Source organism: Equus przewalskii, chromosome 1, assembly GCF_037783145.1.
Source record: "Equus przewalskii isolate Varuska chromosome 1, EquPr2, whole genome shotgun sequence".
Lineage (NCBI taxonomy): Eukaryota > Metazoa > Chordata > Mammalia > Perissodactyla > Equidae > Equus > Equus przewalskii.
The window spans coordinates 152,560,951-152,586,956 of record NC_091831.1 but is presented as its reverse complement, the minus strand read 5'-3'; the positions used below and the strand labels follow the sequence as shown (position 1 = coordinate 152,586,956).

Genomic DNA, 26,006 nt, shown 5'->3' with positions numbered 1-26,006 from the left:
AAAACTCTTACGACATTTCCTGGCAAAAAAGAAGCACTTAACAAGTGTTTGGAATATTTTTTATATCATTTCTGTTTATTCTATTTGATCATGGTGATGAGACATGTAATCAAATGAGTTGTTGGTTGGGGACTGGAAGACTGAGTTGTAGTCCTTCCTTCACTAGAATGCTGGTGACAAAACTCAAAGTATTTTTTAACCTCCTTTACTGTTGTATATTTAAAAAAAAAACTGTTCTGTGTGGATTAAAGAGGTAAAAATTCATCACTTGGATAAATTGATAGAAGGTAATCATTTGGTCGTGCATACTATTTACCTCTTCAACAGCTGCCATAAAGAAACAGCAGTGTTTATATTCTTTTCTATTATTGTTAGATATCATTTATATGTCGAAGTTTTAGAGAGCACTTGAGGACATGTGAGGCGAGAGGCAGCTGGTGATAGCAGACTTTGTGCTTGGCAGCATTGCTTTCAACTTATAGCCTCTCCTCCTCCCTCTTCCAGGCTCCTGAGCTTTAGCTGCAAGGGCATTGCCTGATACTAGGTTTGTCCAGGAAGTGAAATGTTTCAAACCAGATGAAATTATTGACAACAGTATTAAATGAGCTTTTTAACTTGGCCCATTACAAACCAACAAATTCTAAGAAACTGATCTCATAGAAGGATGCAAAGGCTGCCTAGTAACTTTTTTTCAGATTTGGGTTAGGTTTCCAGAGCATGGGCTCTTTGTCTTTGGAATATCAAGAATTTATTCTGGTAAGGAAATGTACATATGCAGGTTGTTGAATGTCAGGTTTAAGTTTCAGTATTTGAGAAAGAAATTTGGAAAGCCACATTGTCCTTGCTTGAGGTGTGAGCTGTGAGTAACCAGCAAAATCACTTATCTCACCAGGTCTTACTACCTAGCTCAAAGATGAGAGATTTTAAATATCTCTAATAAGCCTAAGCAGCTTGGGTGAGCAAAATGGATTTACCTGCTCATTTGGATGTGCAACTATAATATCCTCTGCCTCCCTAGGTCTAAACATCTGTGTCTTAAATTCCCAGGTTTGAAGAACGTAAAATAATATCAGGTCCAGTTCTGCAGTATAGCTAGAGAATAGAACTTTCTGGCTTGTGACACAATTTTACATATTTTAGATTTGGGTCTGAAATATCTAGTCAGTTGTCCCTCCAGGCCGAATTCTTCAGGTCATTGTCAAAGCACAAGCTCCCTGAGTGGTATGTAGACACTGTTTCCAAAACATTATCACCAGATTTAGAGGACATCTTCAGTACCTTCAACCGTATTGAATGTCAGCCTATTTGTCTGAGAAACCAGCTGTTGAGTGGAAGTTTACATTGGTCTTCTCCCTAAGGGCTTTCAGAGTAGTCAGTATAAAGTCCGGAAAAAAATGAAGGGTAGATTGTTCTTAGCATGCAGGAAGGAAGTTGTCAGGCGGAAAGAGGATATGGGTCTGTTTGCATGCGAGGGTCAGTATTTGCTGGCTAGATATTTCCGCTGTGTCCACACGACAAGAAAATCCTCAGTTTCCTGTGCTAGACAAATAGCAGGAAAGGGTGTGAGGGTTATTGAATGACATTATCATGTTATAGCCTCATGGGTGAGGAAAGCCTGCTTATCAAAACTGATAGCGGCACAGGGCTTGTTTGGGGAGGAGACCCAAGGTGCTGGAGTCACTTGGGGCGTTTTTCCTCTTGGGTGCTTGGGATCATTTGGCTTTTGCAGACCTGACATTCTTCCGCTCAGATAGAAGGGTCTGTTCTCACTCACTGGAAAGTTACTATCAGTTCTATTATTTGCCTTCTCCTATTCGGCCAACAGTTCAGGTGAAAAGGAAATAAGCAATGCTCAGCCTGATTGGCAAAGCAGAAAATATCCAGACCTGAAACTTGCACTCACTCCCCACACCAACCTTCTCCTTATGTTAGGTATAGATGCTTATGCTCTAAATTTTACTCCAGTGTGGATTTTGTTTACTGCAAAGCCCATTTCCAGTAACTGTTGGTGCAACAGCTTAAATGAGCATGAGGGTTCAAATTACAATTTACTCTGACTCTTTAAAGGTTCCAGTTGTAAAAGCTGTTTCTTAATTCCTATCTCTTCCACTTGGAGAAATGCACAGGTAATGTCTACACTTCTGACCTGTAAATCTATTTAGATCATGTTTGGTGAGCGTAATTGGACATTTGTTAATTTGTCCTATAATTAGTTAGTTTTTACCACTTTTAGCAATAAAAACTACAATCTCAAATCAAGCAATTTGATAAATAATAAGTTGTAGGTGCTTTCTCATCATCAACCTACTTTTTATAACAAGCAGTTTTAAAATTAGCGTTTTAGGAATTTTCAAAATTGGAAAGCACCATGGGTAAAACAAATTGGTTAGAGTGATAATATTTGTGTTTATTGAAAGGTATTCAAATCCAAATGCAAACTCTTTCATTTCCAAGCAAAATTATTTAAGTCCAATAAAAAAAGAAGGGATCAAGGCCTATTTTCAAGGAGAAATCTTGTCCTAAAAAAAATAATTTTTAGGAATAATTAGTCTGTTGAGAAACGTATCAAAGAGAACTGAATTAAATCTTTAAAGGAAATAATAAAATGACTAAGGAAATATTGCAGAATATTAGAATACTGATAGAATAGACTTTCAAAACCATTCTTTGGAAAATACATCTAGTCTTTAATGACACCTGGGGATGAGGGATGTAGTTTATCTTGAAGTCAGGAAATCACTCATTCTTTTATGTTAATTTGGGGGTACCCTTTCCTCATATAGAATTACCAGGTAAAACATTCTACCTGGGCCATAAGTACTTCCAGTAAATTCACAGCCAAGTTATACAGTTTTTAAATTTATAGTATGATGAACAAATCATGATTGTAAATGGATTTTTAAGGTGAAATTACCCGTATTACATACCAAATTTCTCTATTTCACCACTGGAAATAGTGATAACTTTTTGTTAATACTGGTATGAAAAGTAATCACAATGTTATCATGTATGGTTATTTGTATATACTCTAAATTTAATCAGTTGGACCAACCAAAAGTCAAATAAATGTCTTTAGATCGCTTGTCCTAATGTTACTATTCTTTCTATTTGGGGAAAAGCCTGGGTCAGGTTTTGGGTAAGTCAATGAGATGTTTTCTCATCACTCGGTCACTACATGTGATTTTCTGGGGCTTATGTCTTCCCATAGACATATGGGGTTACAGAGAACTCTGTTTACTTACTTAGTGTGTTGTAGATACACTCTGCTCTTTCCTTGTGGACGGCTCCTTTGTAGTTCTCGGTCTGTGGGAATTCTGGGAAGGTGGTAAAGAAGGGGCATTAGATGCTATAGGAGAAAATGGCCTTCTACCATCTTAAGTGTGTGCAAGCATTCAGTAACTGGTTCCAGAGGTTGTTCAGGGTCTGTTGCTCTCACTGTCATAATTTTTTCTGTCTTGCCCAATTCCCAACCTTCCAGGCTCTTTCCACTTCAAATGTTTTCTACACATTGCTCAAAATTATTTTGCTTTCCAAGAGATCTGACCATGTCACTCTGCTGCTCACAGGCCCCCAGAGACTTCTCTTCCCTCTTTAGCGTGGATGCCGGCTTCTGCCTTCAAAACTCTCTAACACTGTTCCCACATTACCTGTCTGTCCTTCTCTCCCCAAAGTCACAGCAATATGTTGTGTGAAATGGCGAAAAGGACTCTGGGAAGAAGGCTCTGGCCGCAGACTTCTCTGTTAACAGGGCCACATCACCCTGCTTGTTTTCACATATTCCCCGGGTAGGTGAAAGCTAAATGAGGAGCTCTGAGCCAGCGCTTGCTTGGGCTATGGGCCTTCATGCGATCTGAACCTTTGTTCAGAAGTAGTAGGAATATATAAGTTCGAGAGGCATTTTCATAAGCAATTTTTCTCTTTTTTAACTTTAATGTCTTTCCATATTGCATTCATCTGCATAACAGTAAACACATGCCCCGACAGAAAGTTGCAGGCAGGGATGTTTATTTATAACAGATGGCACAAAGCAGGAGCATGATGAATTGGTGTGTGGCTCCTGAACTAGCAGGCCCATAAATAAAGTATCCTCAAAGCTACTTTGGGGATCTTGCTTGCTCAGAAGGAAGAAAGGAAAGATGATGCTCACCATTTTGTTGCCTTGTATAATATAATCCCAAACATGTGCAATTTAACCACATGCAACCATAATTTTATAACTGAATTTTTTCATCCAAAAATCTGTTCATAGGTAGCGTTTCAGACCCATGACATAATTACAGCAATAGCAATTTTCTTTCCTTAGTTCCTTTTATGTTTATTGATCTAATGACTCAATGCATTTTAAAAAGCATATAATTGCAAACCGATAATGGTCTAAACAAGACATAGACCAATAACATTTCTATAACCCTTTGCTTAAAACCTTATGTATTTATATCTAGAATAATGAGATCATTTCCAAGAATATAGTTATCAAAGATGCAATTGTTACTCCTCGAATAATTTTGTTGATTTCTCAATATACAAGGTCTACTAGGACAGTAAATCTAAAGGCCAAGTTCAGCAGACCTTGTGAATGCAGATTATTCATTTAAAGGATTCAGAGATTAAACATTAGAATTTTTCTATCAACTTTGGGGTTTCTTTGACCTTATCATTATTTTTAAAGTGTCTTGAGGTTGAAATTTAAGTTTTATCAATTCGGGCACACATGTAGTGAGCCAAACATTTTCATAGAATTGTCTGTGTGTATATATACATATGTGTGTGTGTGTGTGTATGTATATATGTATGTATCCATATATGTATATATATCTAGGTACATGTACATATATGTATATATATATATGTATATATATATTTTAACATTGGAAAAATGACATGGAAAAGACAATTGATATAGAAAAGTCTTAGCCAGTGAGGAATTATTTTTCGCTCTTTAGACAAATCATCTGGACTTGAACTCTGCTTCACAAGCAGATAATATTTACTATTGTGTTTGAATTGGCAATTCCTTAAGTGAAAAATGTAATTTGACTTGACATCAAATTTACTAACTATTTTGGCTCCTTTTACTGTCGTAAGGGGAAGGAACAAAGAGGCTCACCAGCTTTATAAAATCCTGGAAGTACACCAGCTTAAATTGCTGTGAGCCCTTTTCAGATTTTTCAAGAATTTTGCTAGAGGCAGAAATGTAGGACAATATAATCCGATGAAATAATTGAAGAGGAAGAGCAGGGCTATTACAGAAAAAAATGTTGAAGACAATCTTTAAAAAGTTTCTTTGTTTACTGGACAAGTATTTATTGAATACTCATAATGTTATATGAGGTTTGCTAGGTGCACTCAATACAAAGATGCATAAGAAAATCTTGTTGGGAAGACAGACAGATAACTCTAACAGAATGTGTCAGAGGGGTGATGGAGATGTTGAAAAGGTATCATGGGAGCAGGAGAGCAACACCCAGTCCAGCTCAGTGGGCAGGGTAGAAGGAAGAATGTCCTCTCTTTCAAATGTATAGAACAAAGATGCGGCTAAATGACTCTTACTGACATTTCTTGAAAAAAAAAATTAAAGATAGTTGAGGGTCATTTCCACTTTGGATTTGGTAAGTATATAAGAATGATTTAATGGTGTGTTTTTGAAACTAACAGTTTAAAAAAATCTTGAGGGTGCTTTAAAAAGACTAGGGCTTTTGTGAGATAAACCTTCTAAAACACTTAGCACACTGGCAGCCCATGATAAGTGCTGGAAATCTAAGCTGCAATTATTATTCTTACTATTATTACTATATTTGTTATTATTGTCACTACTTCTGTGACTACTGCTACTTACCTACAGCACAGGTTGGTGGTTAGAAACAATGACAGAATAGCAGAGGGGAAAGTGCCCCTATTAAACTTTGTAAAAATAGAAGTTATTTTCAGTAGTTAGGAATGTGATCAGCTCTAAGAACCAGAATAAACAACAGCTCAAAAAAAGGCGTTTATTGGTTTTTTTTTGGTCTTGCATACAACAAAAGCTACAAAAGGTTGCTTGTAGCAATGACATAGCAGCTTTACAATGCCAGGACCCACATCTCTGGGGCTGTCTTCGTCTTTTTCTTACTGGATTGACTCACTGGTATAAGGATGACTACTGAACCTCCAGGCATCCTGTCTGTATTTCAGGCCCGGAGAAAGGGGAAAACAGTGCTTTGTGATGCTTTGCCTTTTTATTCTGGAAGGGAAGACTTTTCAGCAGAATTCTGCCTGCCTCTCATTGCCGAGAACTGTCACATGGCCACCTTAGTTGCAATAGAGGCTGGAAAATTGAATGTTCAAGTTTCCAATTTTTAGAGTAGGATTTTCCAGTTTTGAGTGGACTAACCTACATTGTCTGACGTGACGTTGTAATGAATATTGTGATGTATCAAAAATGCCAGTTTATGTTTTTATAGTCGTGACTCAAGTCCAGTGTCTGGATTACCTGCATTAACTCTGAACGAGTCTCTATGAATGTTTCTTTTATATTTGTGAATTCTTTGTTGAATCAGTTAACTGGGATCTTGGACAAACCATAATCTTTTTGATACCTTTTACTTTAAAAAAAATGTTAACAAAATGAACTTATATTTTTCATAAAAGAAACTTGGAGTAGTCCGTGTATTATAAATGTTCATGGCAGTCTGTTATAATTTCTTAATCTGCAGCTCTATATGAGATTGCTGATATTCAGCTTGATAGCCTCAAGTCTTTACAAAATCCTGAATGAAAGATTTAATGGAAGCAGTGAGGCCAAGTATTTGAAATGGGAGCCGAACCAGAAAATCCAATATCCGTGGTTACTGTAACAATATTTTTACTTGCTAGAACAGCAAAGGTTCAAAAGCACATTTTGGAAAGTTTTTAAACAATAAAAATGTATGTATGTGGTGCTTTGCCATCACCCTCCCCCCAAGCTAAACACATATGAATGAAAAAATAAAATTAATTACAGCCAAGGTTAAATACCTAATTGTACTGGTTAATGGAAGTTTTGTGGATATTAGTTAACATTTGCAGATAATCTATCACACTCAATAAATCATTTCATGTGTGTAGGTGTTCTCCCAACAAATAGATTATAAACTCTGTGATTTCTCTTTCTTCTGTTTCTCCCGCACATCCTAGACTGATGATCCTGGCCCTCTGTAACCATTCTGCATGCTTCTTCTTTGATTTTTTTTTCATTGTCTCACAATACTTTAGCTCAAGGTTAGCTTATTATAGAAATAGCAAATAGAAAAGTGCCAAGGATCCCAGGATATACTTTTCTTGGAAAAGCAAGCTGATGCTTTTATTTATTTTTTTTGCTCCATCTCATTTGCATTCCCTCGCACGAGAAAATAGCATAGTTTATATAGACAATTGCCATTTATAAATATTTAGCAGAGTCTCATCTTCCCTAGGCAGTAAAAGAGGGTATTAAGGTAATTAGATATTCACAACTAACTAACTGGCCTTAAAGGACATGATTTATTGCCAAAGATTTAAGTCGGTGTGTTGACACTTAGTCTCTCTTATGCTTTTCAGCATTTATTTCTCTCTTATCAGGAGCTAAATTTTAAAAAAGCTGTTAAATGAACAACATCATTGTACATTTTGTAATCAGTGTGTTATTTTGTCTCTAGCTACATGTGCCTCTGTTACTAAGAAACTAAAATCAATAATTTTCAGGGAATGTACAAATATCAATATAGATAAGTTTTCTTTCTTTGCTTCAGACTTTGAGAATCTGTTCAAGAAGAGACCTAGCCTCAAGTGGATCTCCTAAATTGTAAACTCAACAATCGAATCCAGGTAACTCGGGGAGATTCCTAAGGAATGGAATTAAATTTGTAATATGGTGGTCATCAGGACAAAAAGGGTCAGAAGGAACAGGATTGTTGTTCTGTTTTTGCTAATAACAGAGGCACTGAATCCTGATATATGACCCTGGTTAAGTCACTTGACTCTTTTGGGGCTCCATTTTCCTGTCTAACATGGGGTATTTCCTATCTAACATGCTGTTCTGAAGTCTGTTGAGAAAATGAAGGTGGAAATTCGTTTTAAATACAGAACTCTCTGAAAAGCACATTTGTTAAAGTCTCAAATTTCACCTCCTAAAATATGCCAAATGTTTGCCATCTGTAATCTTTCAGATTATTTCCTCTAGAACCATTATTTGCCCAAACAGATTGTACAGGTTTGTAGAACTATAATAAAAATGACAACTTTTTTTGTGTGTGTGATCCACATGTTATTCTTCTGTAACTCAGTGGGTTAAGTACTTAGGATTTCAATCTAATTTGACATGCTTAGCCATTTTTGACCTTTTTCTCAGAAACTATTTAGTCTGTCCAATGCTCTGATGGTCTGTAAGAGCGTTACTCTTTTATGGAACCCCCTAGGCATGACTACTTAGAGAATTTGCTTGGCTCCTCTGTAATTGTCAGCTAAATTGGGGAGATTAAATTCAGAAGCAGCAAGAAAGTATGATAATAATAAGTTTAGAACAAGTTGAAGTGCTTCTGTTTTTGAAAGCTGTTTTGATGGAGGGAAACCCACCGCACCCTTTGGAATGCATGTGTCACAACTGTTTCTTGGGGTAAAGCAAGAATAGAAGAAATATGACAAGAAGGTGGTTGTGATTGTGTAGTGGCCATGGAAAAAAAGATGTTTCATAGTCTAACAAGTGTTGCATGCAGGTGATGTCAGGAATAAAAACATGTTTTCACCCACCCCACCCCCACCATTGTTTACTTCCCTTTTTTTTTTTTTTGAGGAAGATTGGCTCTGAACTAACATCTGCTGGCAATCCTCCTCTTTCTGCTGAGGAAGAGTGGCCCTGAGCTAACATCTGTGCCCATCTTCCTCTATTTTTTTTCATATGTACGATGCCTACCACAGTGTGGCTTGATGGGCAGTGCGTAGGTCCGCACCTGGGATCCAAACTGGTGAACCCCAGGCCACTGAACCAGAGTGCACAAAGTTAACCCTATGCCGTCAGACGAGTCCCTACTTCTGTTTTTTATCTTTGCTAATTTTGCTTTGGATCTTCAGATACCTACTGATTATTTGCATTTTTTAATCAGTTCTAATTTCTCTTTTCTCCAAAAATCCTATGTATTAGCTCTTGGCATCCTGACATCTAGTATTGAATATAGAACATAGAGAGCCATCAAGTTCCACTAAACCTGAGTTTCTTTAGGGAAATTACTAGGATCTTATATGTTGGAATCTGAAATGGTGATCGGCACACAGTTAACGTGTTAAATAAACTGAGTTAATCTTTATATAATCAAATCTTTGTTAGCCCTTTGAGGGCTATTTCAATGTGAGAATTATCCAAACCTGGAGTCATAAAACTCACTCCAGAGGGCATGCTGGAACTATATAAATGTAGTGACACACAGACCAAGCACTCTTTCTCCTGATTACTATTTGAACAACTAGTCTGCTCTTACCTGCATGTATATGGATTCTAGTGCATTTATATTTTGAAGTTTTTGCATTAGAATTATTTTCCAGCTTCACATTTTAATTTACCATTTCCCCTTCCACTTGGAATTGTTTATTTTTAAGTACACAAGTAATATGTGGGTACATTCACAGTGTAAAAATATTCAAACAGTGAGTATGTAGTAGTCTAAAACTTGAACATGCCCTTTCACCCTGTGCTCTTCTAACTTCCATTCTCTATATTTAACAGATAGAATATTTATTTACATAAATTCATGTTTATGTACACATGCATAGTCTTGGTATTTGATAGTACATAAATGGGCTTATATATAGGAATTACTAGAAATCTTTCTCTTTTACCTAAAATGGTGTCTTAGTAACTTTTCCATGGCTGTACATATATAGTTACATATCAGCTAAGTGCTTGGGCTCTGTTGTTTGAATCTTATCTCTGTTGCTTACTGTGTAACCTTTGGCAACTTAATGAAGTTCTGAGATTCAATTTCCTCATCTGTAAAATAAAGATAATAATAGTAGTTAACTCAATGGGTTGTTTGTTCTGAGATTAAATGAAATTATACAGAGTATTAATGTTGAATTAACATTAGCTTTTATATTTATCTCATTGTTTTATTACTAGTTGGTGTTCCGTGAGTTTCTTCTAAGTACTGCTTTAGCTGTTCCCTTAAATGTTGGTGTGCTGTATGTTAATTGTTCTTCAGGTCTAAATATTTTGCTAATTTCTATTAAGGTTTCAATTTTGATCCATTATATCTGTGTGTTTTTAAATTTCCAGCCTTAAGAGTTTGTTTTTGGCAGAGAGACTATCTTTTTTATTGAGGTGGTAGCGATCTTCTTGATATAAATTTCTTATTTTTCTCCTTTTGTGCAATGTGGTCAGAGATATAATATGGTAGGTATGATATAAATTTTTTCATATTCATGGGTACTTTGTTTTGGGCCAAATATGTGATCAGTTTTACAAATGTTCCAATATAAGATTAAAAGATATGTGGACACCTTAATTTTCAGATGCAGAATTCTATATATGTTCGTTAGATTAAGTGTGATTATATTGCTATTCACATCTTATGTATCCTTATTGATTTTAGTCTTTTCAGTCAACTTGTGTGGCCCCTTAGTATCTCTCATTATAATTGTGAATTTGTAAATTTTCCGTGTAATTCAGTCAAAATTTTTAGAGTTGCTTTTGTTAGGTAGACATAGCTTCGATATTGTTACGGCTTTCTATGATATGCTCTTTTTTCATAATATATGTTGCTTCTGATTTCTCTGATATTGTAGCAATATTGGCTTTGTTTTGTTAGTACTTGCTGAATGTGGTAGTTTGGTTATATTGATCATTCCAATGAATGGCCTCTATCCATGCTCTTTGCCATGACTTTGTAGTTCCTATCATGAAAAGGTGGAATCTGTTACCACTCCTTGAATCTGGCATGGTCTGTCATTTGCTTTGGTCAACAGAATGAAGCAGAAATGATAGTATGCCACTTCTAAGCATAGGCCTTTTGTGCTTCTTTTCTTTCTTAGAATCCTGCAAGTGCTCCAGCTAGCCTGCTGGATGATGAGAGACATGGCCCTTTCACCACCCCTTTCCTTGCCTTATCCAAGAGCTAGCATGCAGTGAAGCCATCCTAGACCAGCAGCCCATGGCCAATCCCCTAGCTAACTATAGATGCATGAGTGAGCCCAGTCAAGGTCAGCTGAGCCTGGTCCATATCAGCACAAGTTTCAAGCTGACGTGAGACTTATGAGCAATTGAAAATATTTATATTTTTAAGTGACTGAATTTTGGGGTAGTTTGTTATAGTGCAATAGGTAACTAATACAAACTATGACTTTTAAATTTTGCTTGGTCTCTTTAGTTTTTTAATTACTGATAATATTCTTTATTTAACATGCCTTTTTACTATTAGTTTTCTATTCATCTTGCCTATGCTATATTTTTGACACTCTTTAAAATATCTTATAACTAGATTTTTAAAAATTCATTGTGTCTCTTTAGCCCATTTACTTTCATTGTGATTACTGATGTATGTGTGTATACAGCATCTTTTGTGATTTCTGTTGACCTTTTTGTCATTATTCATTGTTTCTCCTTCCTTGCTTTATATTTGATTGACAAAGTTTACTTTTTTCCCCTATTTTCCCCTTGACTAGTTTGTTAGAAATACTTTCCATTTCTCTTAGTAATTATCTCGACATGTTAAATGTGCATATTTGACTTAAGAAAGTCTCAAGATGATCAACATATCTATCTTCCTTTCAAGCAATACAAGAGCATCAGAGTATTTTAACTTCTGTTACCATCCTTATCTACCTTGCTATTATTACCTTGTATTTTGATGCAACCTTGATTTTAGCTCCTCTCTCTAAATAAGTGATCATTACTTCTTACCGTCAATGTTTATTCAGATTTTCCTACACATTTATCTATCCTTGATCACTATTGCTTTCTGCATTCCATACTTTTCTTCCATAATTTCCCTCTTTATGAAGTCTAATTTTTGGTAGTTCTTTTAAGAAGGATCTGTGAATGGCAGATTTTCTCAGTTTTTGTTCCTTTGAGGAACATTTTTATTTTGCCCTTACTCTTGAGTAATAGTTTAGTTGGGCATGGAAGTTGGAGTTGATAGTTATTTTCTCCTAACGCTTTGAAGATATTATTTAACATCTATTGTTGCTGTTGAGAGAAGTTTGCTGGGCTTGTAATGGATAGTTCCATACACGTACACTTCTCTTTGGTTGCCTTTCAGATTTTCTCTTTTTGGTTATTTTGCAATTTCACTAGGAATGTGTCTAACTGTAAATTTATTTTTGTATATCTTGCTTAGGACTTGTATTTCTCAAATCTATGAATTCTTGTCTTCCTTGAATTTTAGAAAACTCTAAACTATTCTACCTTCGAATACTGTCTCTATTCTATTTATTTTATGTTATCTTTTAGGGGTATATTGGTTCTTCTTGGTCTATCCTACAGGCATTTATCTATTTTTTTCATATTTTTCACTGATATTTTTCTTTTACTTTCTGTGCTGTATTCTTGGCAATTTCTCAGGATTTCTGCTTTTGTTCACTAATTGTCTCATGTTTGTGTCTAACCTTCTGTTTAGCTCATTTACTGAAGTTTAAATGATTGCAATTTTTATTCTGTAACTTCTATTCATTTCTTTTTCAAATTTGCTGCTTCTGTTGCCTATGGATTTAGTTCTTGACTTACAGCTTCTATTTCTTCTTCTATGTCTTTACACTTTTAAATATGTTTGTTTTATATTCTCATTCAAATTGTTGTTTTATTTTATTAGTTATGATTTTTCCAGAAGTTGACCTTGAGAAGATTCAAGTGCAACTGATTTATTTGGGAGGAGAAGGAAATGTGTGGGAAACAGCTAGAACACGTCTCAGAATTATCACACCTCCCCCTCTTGCTCAGGAGCAAGGGAGCTGGGATATTTACATATTAGTCATTGGTTGAGGGCTGCTCTGGGGGTGTTTACTCCTTGGAACATGTAGCCTGCTATGTTCAAGGACAGAGTGGTTTATGCTGCTGCTTTAGAGACAGCCCTCAGGCAGACATGCAGATACCTGCTGTTGTGAGTTGACGATGAGCATGAAGTTGTAAAGTCCAAGGCCCAAAGCATACTGGCAGGACAATCAACCACGTTTGCTACAGGAAGTTAATCCCCCCATTGCTTTTGTTGCTGACTCTTGCTTATGTGTGTTTTGTGAATTTTAACTATGAGCTCATCTTTAGTGGTTCTGTATGTGTGAATTCTCTGCCTTCTGGACTTAAGAAGAATTCTTCCAGGGTGATTTTACTTCTACTTCTGCCTTATGTCCCTGGGAAAAAATTAATTTCTCATTTTAGAGGAATCCTGAACTATGAAGGTGAAATAAACTCGGTCGCTAATCTGTGCATGTTGCATGCTTGGGATTTTTATCATTTTCTTTCTCCCAGAGCTCACAGACAAGATTCCTTGTCATTTCCCTTGGGTGATGGTCTGTTTTCTTTCTATTATCCTTTTCTCTGAGGGTGTGACTTTGAAAGTTCTGACTTTACGCTCAATTTCAATTCTAATACCTTGTATCATAGAGGCCCAAGGTCTCAGCTCATATGCTTTGTAACCCTAAGCCCCTGGCTGTTGCCAAACTAAGAGGACCCTACCCCAGGGCTGCTGCAGAGTCAGTTCACGTGCTTACAATTAGGGCTTTCACTTCCCTTGTTTCTGCCTCTGGGACTTTCCTCTTTTTTTCTTTCAAACTTAGATAGGCATTAAAAATTTTGTTGTGATTTTCCCATTATTTCTAGGTATGGTAGCAGGATGGTTTCAAATTTATCTAAGCCTGCTTTTATGTTGGAATTGACCATTTAGATGTTAAATATTTGAAACACGCATGGAGTATTTAAAAATAATATAAATATGCATACTTTTAGGAAGATGTTGTGCTGTTCAAGTGAAAAGATTCCTAGGGAGTCTGATCACTCTGTCCTAATCAGGAGTCTTTTACTAATGAGCTGTACCTTAGACGAGCTATTTAAACTTTTACGATTCAGTTTTATCATGTAAAAAAGAAAGTAAATATTTATTAAGGCCCCTGGCAGGAATAAAATTCCACCTACTTTACAATCTAGTACACAGTGCTGATGCAGCCAATTTAAGATAGTTAATGTAATTAATAAAGTCAGTCAGTCTTTTTGCCTATCCTCTTCGCTAGATTGCGATTATCTTATGGGGAAGGAGAGGATGGAGTTTACATCTCTAAATACCCAGTGCCTGGCACAGTGCCTGGCCCTACTTCCATCAAAGCTTACTGGGAAATTTTTGGAAGTGCTCCATTCAGGGAGTCTAGTGGTGCAAAAATCCCTATTTCTTTATACTTTCTCCCTTCCTGTTGCATCCTCACTGCAACCAAAAACAGCAAGTTTCTTTCTTCCTAGCAAAACACACTGTTGAGAGTTTGCATCCTTTTTCTGCTATTGCCCTATTTCTCTCCTTTCTTCATGGACAAGAGCTATGGAATAATAATTTTGCATCTCCCTCCTTTTATAAACTCTTCTTTATTTTCATTTATAACCCTGATCTCTCCTGGCCTACTTCCACCTCTCTGATTTTTCTTTGTCAGTCCGTTTCATGGCTTCTCTTCTAATTCTGCACGTGAAATTTTAATATGATTGAGAGTTCTCTTTCTTCTGATTATAGATGCTCTCCCAAAGTCACATGATCTATTAGCAGGGCTTTAATTACCACCTGCATGCTGATAATTTTTCTTTTTTTTTGATGAGGAAGATCGTCCCTGAGTTAACATCTGTGCCAATCTTCCTCTGTTTTGTATGTGGGATGCCACCACAGCGTGCCTTGAGGAGTAGTGTGTGGGTCTGCACCTGGGATCTGAAACTGTGAACCCCGGGTCACAGAAGTCGAGCAGGCATACTACTGCTCCGGGCTGGCCCCCTGCATGCTGATAATTTTTAAAACTGAAATTAAATATATATACATATGTCTTAGTCTGTTCAGGCTGCTATAACAAAAATACCATAAACTGAGTGGCTTATAAAAAACAAACATTTATCTCTCATAGTTCTGGAGCTTGGGAAGTCCAAGATCATGGTGCCAGCAGATTTGGTGGTTGGTGAGGGCCCACTTCCTGGTTCATAAATGGAGCCTCTATTCTGTGTCCTTACAAGGTGGAAGGGGTGAGGGAGCTCTCTGGGGCCTCTTTTATAAGGGCACTAAGCCCAATTATGAGGGTAGAGCCATCAAGACCTAATTACCTCCCAGAGGCTCCACCTCCTAATACCGTCATCTTGGGGGTTAGGATTTCAACATATGTATGGGGGGCAGGGGACACAAACATTCAGACCACAGCAATGTATTTTATTTGTTAGTCTATCTGCCCTCTTGAATTTAAGTGCCATGCAAACAGAGATCTTGTCTACCTTGCTCACCACTGTATCCCCAAAGTCTGGATGAACCTAGCATGTAGTAGGCACTCAACAAATATGACTTGAATAAACAACCAATTTCAATATGTGATGCCTTACCAAAGCACAATGTTTGATTTTTGCCAATAGAGCAATAAAAGTATTCCCGAAAAGGAGAATCTCAAAACTCAAGAGTGTCATCCAAGGATTCTCAGAGGATGAGATAGCAGTGGCAGTGTAGTTTTTGGAATTTCCTAAATGTGTATAAAAATAGGGGAAAATGGCAAAATCAAAAGCCCATAGATAACCCTTAAGATAAAATTAGGTGATAAGACATTCCCATGAACCCCAAAAGACAAGTGGATAGGGCAAACCCTGTACAGCCACAACAGCTGCATGCTATTGACGTCAGTGAGAGAGATAGTGGAGAGAGGCAGTGGCGTGAGAAGAGAGCCTCAAAATAGACAACAGGTACTCCCTGGCAATGTGGCGGGCCAATTTAAGAGCAGCAGCTGAAACTGGAAGAGGTTTTGCTCATTTCAAGAGCAGAAAAGTTCAAAGGTTCCATGGCCCTTGTCTAGCTCCCACACACTCTCAAAACTGATGCCAGGGCTCCCTTCCAGAGCAAGGTCCCACAGTGAAGAGAAACTGCTGGAAGTAGATCAAAATTTAACAGAAAAAGGAAAGAGAACTTCAGTTAAACATAGGGAACAGAAAACAGAGCAAAGAAATCTCAGAAGGCAAGCCACCATATTTATTTTTATTGAGGTATAATTGGCATACAATACATCACACATATTTAAAGTGTGCATTTGACAAGTTTCGACGTGTGAAACCATCACCACACTCAAGACAGTGAACATATCCATCATCCTGAAAGTTCCCTTGTGCTCCTTTGTGATCTCTTCCTCCTGCCCGACTCTGCTCCCCTCCAGGGATCTGCTTTCTGTCACTGTAGATTAGTTTGCATTTTTCTAGAGTTGTATATAAACTGAATCATAAAGTTTGTACTCTTTTTTTCTGGCACTTTTTTACTCAGTATAATTATTTTGAGGTTTATCCATGGTGTTGCATGGATATAACATTAGTTCATTCTTTTTTAATGCTGAGTACTATTCTACTGTGTGGATATATCACAGTCTGTTTATCCATTCATCTGTTGATGGATATTTGGGTTGTTTCCAGTTTGGAGCCATTATTAATAAAGCTGCTATGAACTTTTGCATGCAAGTCTTTGTATGGACATATGCTGTCATGTCTCTTGAGTAAATACCAAGGAGTAGAAAGGCTGATCATAGGGTAGGTATGTGTTTAAGTTTCTCAGAAACTACCAAACTGTTTCCCAAAGCGATTGTACCATTTTACATTTTCATTAGCAGTGTATGAAGAGTTCCCGTTCCTCCACATTTTCAGCAACATTTGGCATGGTCAGTGTTTTTAATTTTAGCCATTCTAGTAGGTATGAAGGAATATCTCATGGTTTAAGTTTTATATTTCCCTAATGACTAATGTATTGAGCATCTTTGTATCTTACCTCTGTATACATGGAATTTGCCATCTATGTATCTTCTTTGGTGAAGTGAAGTGTCTGTTCAATCTTTTGCCATTTTTTAATTGGGTTGCATGTTTTAGAGTTTGAGTTTTGAAAGTTCTTTGTATATTCTGGATGCAATTCCTTTATCAGATACACCATATATTTTCTTTTACTGTACACAAAAATTATATAAGAGAATGCTCTGTGAAGATAAAAAAATTATGTAAGGTAAGCCTCCATCTAATAGTTAATGAAAATTAAAAACATAAAACTGAGCAAAAAAAGAATTAAGTTCAAATTTTATACACAATTACTTATAGTAATTCATAGAAAATTTTATAGAATTTTTTTTGATATTTTTTTCTAATTTATAGAAAAAGAGAATTAAGGAGCTTCTGGGACCCTACCTGAAACATAGGACAAAACTCTGTCCTAAACAGTATAGATGGTTGCATTGTAAAATCAGAAAATAACTCAGAAGGCTGGCTGCTGAAGCCTGAAATTTCATCATTATATGCTTATTTCTTTGCCTTAATAATGTTAAAAGGAGTATACCACCAAAGAGATGACATGTTAAGTTACCAACACTTCGATGAATGTAATTTTATGTGATCTTTTGCAATGTGATATAGAACTGAGAAAATCTTCTCAGGCAAATTACCCACCCAGTAGATGTTTAAATAGAGAGAAAATGGGATGGGGAGGACCATATATCATCTGAGAAAATTTTAGTGAAGAGTATCTTAGGCTGGGGGTGTTGTATCCTGCAGAGTGTAGTATTGGGGAAGCGTGAAATCTAGTTTCCTGTAGGGGAATGGAAGAAAGGTCTTAAATGGAAGAAGACAGAGCAATAATTGCTCACAATTTCACTTGATGCAATCATGATTCTACCCTCCAGGTGGAAAAATAAATAAGATAAAATAAGTGCTTGGCTCTGAGGAAGGTCAGAAATAGAGAGATTTTTTTCCTGATGAAATGTTTATGACTCAGGAAAAAAAAATACAAGCAAGAAGGCAGATGGAGAAATAGAAGCCAAAAAGCGGTGTGTTTGGGGTGTGGGGAAGGGATGGCTAGAAAGAGAAGAAGGAAGAAAAAAAAGAACACAGAAGATTAAAACAATCTTTTAAAGGTTTGCTCTCTCTTTTTGAAAAATTTAAAAATATTTTCAGCAAACAACATTGCTTCTCTCTTGGTTTTGTTTTGTTCAGTCTTCCTTTCTACACTGTTGTCTGTTCTTTGTTTTGCATCCTAGTTTTGCAGGGGGAACTCTGCCTAAGCAGACACCAAGGGAACTGCCAGCTATGTCAATCAGCTGTCATAACTAGGGCCAGAGACCAAAAAAGAACAGCGTAAGCCAAAGAGGAAGAAAAAAATAAAAAATAGACAGAGATGGTGTGTGGGAGTATGTTGTGGGGGGGTGCAGGGGCAGCTTGCTGGGCTGGGAAAATACATTTTACCCATTCTCCCAAGTCACTTCGCTGTAGTTTTTTTCAGTTCTGTGGGAAATCAAGAGCAAAGGCTCGGCTTATCAGTGATTTCACTGCGCCAGGATTCAGAAAGCTGAAGGGACATCCTGTACCAAGCTCTGAAACACTGACCTCAATAGAATCCCCACCCTGAAGATCTAACGGAAAAATATTTGCCTCGTTTTGTGTGGTGGCTCTGTAAGATATGTAGGCTAGGGAAGACAATAGGAAAAACTTAGAGTTAAAAATTGACTTCAAATAAGAGACTGGACAAAGCAGTGGACCTGTTTCTTGTATGAAATGCAGTATGCTTCAAACTTTACCAAATCCAGCCATTTGCCTGTGTTTGAATAGTCTTGGAAGGATCATTAGATCTGCATTTCTGCCAAACACAGTTTGGATTTGCCCATGCCGATGCCCAAATATAGACCTTGAGTTCAGTGTTGTGTCTACCATGTGCCTCTTCTAATCCAGAAGGGGCTTGTTCGTCATGCTCCTTCCAGACATAACATAAACCGCCAGGACAAGTGTAATTAACACTGAGAATACTGAATAACCTCTGGCTAAAGCTATTTTGGCCAACAGTTAAATCCAGCAGAATAAGACATTAGGTTCATAACCCTAGCCAAGGTCCAATGCCCTCTGTGACATAATTTTTTTAAAGCTGAATGAGTTCTATGTCCAAGAGTCCTGGGTTGCTGAAAAAGAGTGCATTCAGGTTTGTTCTTTTTATGTGCAACTTGTTCCAGTTACTGGCTCTAATTTTGATTCATCAGTTATGATTATATGATGTGATATTAACCTAGAGTTAAGTATGCCACAGTTTGATGGAGAGTAAGAATATATGAATTTCTGATACATCATTTCTAACATTTGACATCTTATATTAAAATATAATCCAACTCAGCTAAATAATAAATTGGACAATATGATCTTGTTATTATTGCTAGTAGATATTGGAACTACAATATATATTCTTTGGGTAATCAATATATTAGAACCAATTATACATGAACACTTATGGCATTAGAATTTTTAAGGACCTCACAAACATGAATGATATCTCTGATGCCAAATTTGTCTTTAAAGACTTTGACTTAACTAAAATATAGATAATAAATTCAAATAGCCACATGCCTATCTGTACATCATTATTGAAGAGCACTCATTTCAGCAGAGGTTGGCAGTAACACTCCTTAATGTGTCTCCAGAGCCGCATTTTTCACATGCTTCATCTGAAGTATTTTTATCAGTTTCTGGCCAAAACCACTTTTGATCCAAATAAAATCCATTTTTTAATTTGTGGCATCTCATGGGGGGAATTCACATCTATTTGTGATTATTAGGTTCAGGGCAAGGTTTTTTAAACAGCTACTTCCAGAGCATTCAAAATCAAGCCAGAAAAGATCAGAAGGCAAGATGTTTCTCTTAATATGCAGTTCATTTTGAACAAAGTTGCATTCAATATATGCACCATAACAGGAAGTTGTCTGCATGGAATAATATTTTTACAGTGAGTAACATCTTGTCATTTGTCAACACATTTGTCTTTTATATCCCCCTGCAGCTAAATTTGGTTAGAAAAAACCTATATAAAAAGACATCTATGTATTTATGTATTTCTAGTGCTCATCTCTGAAAGGCCGAAGTGCTTGACAAACTGGCTATTTTAACACAAAATGATACAAAAGGATAAGGAGCAGATACATGGGGAGAATATCAACTTCTTTGTTAAACTCCTTGCTTCCCTGAAACTGTAAATTTGTCACCAGATCAGGTCAAAAACCAATGTGAAAAAGGATGCTTTCAGAGATAGAGTGATGGCCAAGATCCATCTTTCTGCTGCAAGTGCTTAGTTGTGTTTCTTAAAGCGAATTTATTTTTAAATAAATCATATTCACTTTCTTTTCAAGCATTCAACAAAACTCACTTGATATTCAGAACCCAATACTCTGACTTGGTGTACTAAATTCACAAAGTGGACACAACACTGGGAAAAAGTGTAGAGTAGTGGTCAGGAAGGGTTATTGTAGAAAATATATAGAGAGAGGGAGGTAAAGAAAATCCTTTTGTTCTGTTTTTCAGTCGAGCCTAACTTCTGTAGCAGGGTAGTAGTCAAATAAGAGACAAAGTTAACTAGATCCATAATTAATATAGGTGGAAATTTTTGGATAAGAAAGAAAAAATGTGATCGTCCAAGACTTGAATTATTTTAGCACTTCCCAGTTAAAACACACACTCACACAGAGTATTAACTTCCTTCAGCCTAAAGTTGGAAAATTTTGTGACTTAATACTTCTGCCATATTTCTCCATTGGTAGAGCTTTTACCTAAATTCCAAACATTTGACTCTTCTTCTCATTCTGTAAAATATTTGGAAAAATTTTCCACAAGTCTTCTCAGAGGCAGATAAAAATGCCTTTTCGCTGTGCCCTGTCTGTCACCCTCCCATTTCCTGTACACACCTACTTCTTGGACAGCTGTGTCTGAGGCTAGGTTCATGTCCTGACTCAAAAAACTATGACTTTCAAAGAGAGGAAAGTTTTGAAGTGAGAGATTTGCACTCTTAGAAAATAAAATATTTTCTCCTTTGAGTGTGGAGTAAGAAGCTGGCAGATCAGCCTTCAAGTCCAGAATGGGAGAATACGATTTACTCTTAAATTTGCTTGCTTGGTTTTAGAGTGAACATTCAGATACCATTCTTTTTGGAAATGCATTCCCCCTGTATGAACAGAAATTAGAAAAAAAAAATAATGACTTACCTTAACCCTAGAGACAGTAGCATCTTTGATGAATATTCAGAACATCCCTAGGCATATTTGTCCTTATAATTTCTGAGATTTTCCCTAAAATAATATTGACAGAAGGGGACTTAGTGTTAAAATTTTAGCATTTCCCTATAACACAGCATCATTCTCAGATAAATCTGCTCTCTAGAGGTGGTAGTCCTGAATAATATAAATTTGTCCTAGCAACCAAGCTGTGTGACAGGGTCAGTGTGCAGTCAAATATCTGACCTGATGTGGCTTCTGTTGGCTTGGGAGGGTGTGTGTGCTTGGAACTCTATTTAGAGCTACTCCAAATTTTCCAGCTTTCCTTAGCTTAACTGTTATCTTCACCTCTCTTTAGCTGTCTCCTGGGTTTTGAAGTTTTGAGTTATATTGTCCCTCGAGTACATCCAGCAGGACCTGAAGTTCACAGTTAGTGTTAACAAGGTGAACACTGTGAGCAAGGCACTCTACAGTAAATTTCCAGAGTTCATGGAGACAAATGACATTCAAAGGACAGTTTTGAAGATATAAGGTCAATTTCTGCTCAGCCATCTAATCAAGCATAGAAAATTATTCAGGTACTTGCCTATGTTCTTTGGTCCACACCTTTCAGTAAGGTTCTTAATCATTTTTCCTTGTTTATTTATGGTAAAAATTCTGAAAGATAAGTAAAAAATATACTTGTCCGCAACAGTTATAGAAATGTTGTTCCTTGTATTGTGACTTTATCATTATTAAAATAACTTAGATTAAAAAGTTCCACATTAGAGGATGGCCCTGTGGCCGAGTGGTTAAGTTCGCGCACTCCGCTGCAGGCGGCCCAGTGTTTCATTGGTTCGAATCCTGGGTGCGGACATGGCACTTCTCATCAAGCCATGCTGAGGTGGCATCCCACATGCCACAACTAGAAGGACCCACACGAAGAATGTATAGCTATGTACCGGGGGGCTTTGGGGAGAAAAAGGAAAAAATGAAAATCTTTAAAAAAAAAAAGTTCCACATTAAACTATAGGCTTTTTAAAGGCAGAAAATATTAGCTATATTTGTGTCTTCCATAAGAGCTGATACAGTGCTTTGTGCACAATAGGTGCTCAATACATTTTATAAAAAAATTAATAGTCCATAGTTAGTTTTCTCTGACAGTTTTCCTGGAAGGCTCCCAAAGTGTTTTACCAAAACAGAATGTTACCTAAAGCTCTAAGAGTAATAGATCAATAATAACCCCATTTCATTGAAGAGGAAATTGAGATAAAGTATGTCCAAATGACTTCAATGGGGCCATAATATGGAAACAAGCTAATAAGTTCTAGATTTATTTTGTGGGTTTTTACCTAGAGCCACATATAGTTTGACTAATGTAACCTCTTCTGGCATGAACTTACAGATATGTGGAGGAAGGAGAGGGGAGATGGATGGAAAGACGTTGGGGAAAACCTAGAATTACTCATCTGGTTTAATTCTTTTCAGGAATTCAATCCAAGTTTATATTTGGCACCTATTGCAAGATCAGCACCATATTACATTTTATAAGGTGTGTAGAAGAGGGTTAAGACATATTGCTGAACTTCTGGAATATCAACATTGTCTCCAGAAGCCTTCTTAAAGTGCAAACCTAATTAGCTAGACGAGGTAATGAATTAATTTATCAGCACCACCAAATAGTTATTTTACCAGCAAAGATCAGGGCCCTAAGGTAAAAAGACTTGGAAAGGTAAATGATGATGGTAGAGAGTGCTGAAGTCAAGTGCAACGGGCACTGTGTCCAGAAGAGGTATTGTGAGGATTCTGACACCGTGCCTGCGGAGAGGATAGGAAAACAGAGCTCTGCGTCACAACCTAGCTTAGATCTAGTCCTGAGCTCTTCTATGGTGATGATGGGGGTTTGGTAATAAGACATGGCAGGGTGATGTGATGCTTCAGGGTCTTTCGGCTTCCTGAAGAAACATGAAATTAGTGATTCTTCAGAAAATATCAGTCTGGTTACAAAGACCAAAGGCTCTAAAAGTGTTGTTCCTGATGTATTTGCCTGATGGGCATTGTATATTGACAGTTCAATGAAAATATCCAGTCTTCTCATAGATATTTTCTTGTCTTCAGACTTGTACATGAACTTAGTGAAATCAAATCTAACCATAGTCTGTCCTTTCTCTGCTCAGATTTACTTATGAATTCTTATTATATAACTAAACTTCTTTTGCAAATATTTTATTTTAAACAAATTGTTGCATGCAATTGTATAAGCATATTTGCTTTACTGATTTTTTTAAAAAAGCAAACTACCATATTAAATCATGTAAACATTAGCATGTACCAACATAAAGGAACAATATTATTTCAAGCCTTACTTAAGTGGAACTGCTCTGATAAGTCAATACACTAGGAGTTAGCCTGCAGTGGAAACCCCACTGAGTCTTCTTTATATTTAATTACTATGTGAAAAATTGCTAGGAGGAATCTGATTTTAGCTAACTGGTGTTAAATCCTGTTTGAACTTGACCATGCTATTCCTTTGACAGATCTGGAAGGAGAAAAGAAAAATGGACAAGTTTGGACTCACTGTTAATGCTTGGGGATGGATTGGTTCTAGAATTTGATAGATGTTCAGGAAAAGGACATATCTTTGCAGATGGAACTACTGAGAAAATATTCAAGTCCAGGCCTTGAGTTTTAGTTAAGACTCTTTGGTTGCCAGTAAGAGAAAACAACTCAAATTACTTGGGAATTTATTATAGGAATACAGGATCTTCGCCAGCTACCCAAAGGCAAGGGTGCAGCCAGTCCATGGAAATGGGTTGAAGTAGTTCCTATGAGAGCCAGAAAGTACCCTTTCTCCAATTCTCTTTCTACTTAATGTACACATGACCAGTACACAGCTCTCAGAGATATTTGTTATAACTCCAATTGCACATTGAAACTGACTGAACTCTCTGATAACCTAATTCCAAATTCCTGGGAGAAGTGGGATTGACCCAACTTGGATCCACCATTCAACCTTGGTCTAATCACCTCTTTCCAGTGGAGTTGGGTGGGATGAGCAGAGAACTGAACTAATGAAGAGCAGCCAACTGGGGACCTACTCTTTGTGAGCAATTTCCAAAGAGAGCTGATTTGGGCAGATACCCAAGAGTGGTTGTATAGAGTCTGAAATGAGGTTCAATGAGTTGATGAACAGGGTAGGGGAAAATGAGAGGATGAAGTAAAAGAGAAAAACTAAATAGCAGTAAAGAGAAAAGTAACTTCTTATCAACCAGGATTACAGTCAGCCATTCTTAATCTTCTGAGTGAAAATATTTCCTTTCCTTTGCCAGTGTGGAAGTAAGGAGCACCGTAAGAATTTCACCTCCTACCTAAAACATTTCCTGACTAGTCATTTCTCACTGATGCCTTTAACCTCTAAACTTCTACAGTTCTTGTTGCCACAAAGCTCTTGCTAATATATTATCATATATGTGTATATATTTTTTAGTGTTTTGTTATGCAGAGAAATGGTAAGAATATACATATATAACTTTTTCAGAATAGGATTCATGTTTCTATTTCTTTATGACCAACCTGCTTCCAAGAGTACCTAAGGCAGTGATTCACCTGGATATTGGGTCACTCAAAGGTTGTTCCCAATCCTCAGCATCTGTTATCTGCAAAGTCAGAAAATTGTACTGGATGAGTTCTCAGATGCCTTCTAGCCCTAACATTCTCCGATTCCAGGGTCTAAAATATAAACTCCGAGTGAATGGAAAACCTTGTGACAAATCACAATCATGGGACATCTGTGACAATTTTAGCCTGCAGGTGTTGCTGTGGTGTAAGAAGAATTAAGGGATGGGGAGGAACACATCAAACAATAGCGAGAAAAAGATGTTTTTAAGGATTCTGTTTACATCCCACATGCAAGAGTAGGTTTCCCTGCTCCAGCATCTCTCTATGAAAGGACTGAGGTCGGTTTCCCGAACAGGGCAAGAACCAGAGGGTGTGTGTTCTCTCCAGCTGGACCTGGATATCTGAAAGGATGTCCTGTTTACATTTGGCACCAGAGCCTAGTGATTACACTGCCTGAGTGCCCCAGAGATGAGATGAAACTCAAAATGGATTTTTCACACAAGATTGAAAAATAACACTCAGCTGACCCTGTCATCATACCACCTTGGATTGGTTTACCAAAGGCCTATATTTAAAAAGAATGCTTACTAATAAGGGTGAGGCCATGGTATCCGTGGAATGCAGTTTTTGGTAGCATGGAGGATTTTCTTTATCCTTTCTCTTTCTCTTCCCCTTCTGTTTTTTTCTCCCCCAATAATTTTCTTTTTCTTCATTGAACAAAGAGAAAAGGGAGAGGCAGAAGCTTGGCTGACAGCCAGTCTCATTTCATGAAATGACCTGTGTAGGTAACCGAACACGGTACAGTGTGATAGTATCATAGCTAAGCATTCAGTAAAGAGAAAATTAACAGAGCAAGTATATTTTAAGGCCAGAAAAGCTCTTTCTTTCTCTCTCTCTTTCTTTCTTTCTCTTTCTTCTCTTTCTCCCTTCTTCCCTTCCTCCCTCTCTCTCTCTTACACTCTCTTTTTTTAAAAGAAGCAATGTATTAAGAGAAGGTATGGGAGGTGATGGTGGGGAGCCAGAAGTAAGAACGAGAAAAGAATGTGGAGCTAGGAAAAAATGTTATTGGTAAAAAATCATTGTAAAGACAGAAACTCTTCAATGCCTGAGGTTGTCAGTTCCAGCAGTTGGACTGCTGTGACTGTGAGATTTGTGTATTTGTTCATTGCAAATCTTTATTAAGAAAAGATAATTTCTTATGACATCTTCTCAAAGGGCTCCTGTCCTTT

The 26,006-nt window shown here is 37.0% G+C and overlaps 1 long non-coding RNA gene across 3 annotated transcripts in view; it reads left to right on the top strand.

Moving 5' to 3' along the window:
- The window catches only part of LOC139084185 (uncharacterized), a 503,309-nt gene that overhangs the window by 114,413 nt on the left and 362,890 nt on the right, over positions 1 to 26,006 (top strand). For all 3 annotated transcript variants that reach the window (XR_011541567.1, XR_011541568.1, XR_011541571.1), the window contains one exon: positions 7,746 to 7,821. This is a non-coding gene — a long non-coding RNA (uncharacterized lncRNA). The remainder of the gene's footprint in view (positions 1 to 7,745; positions 7,822 to 26,006) is intronic.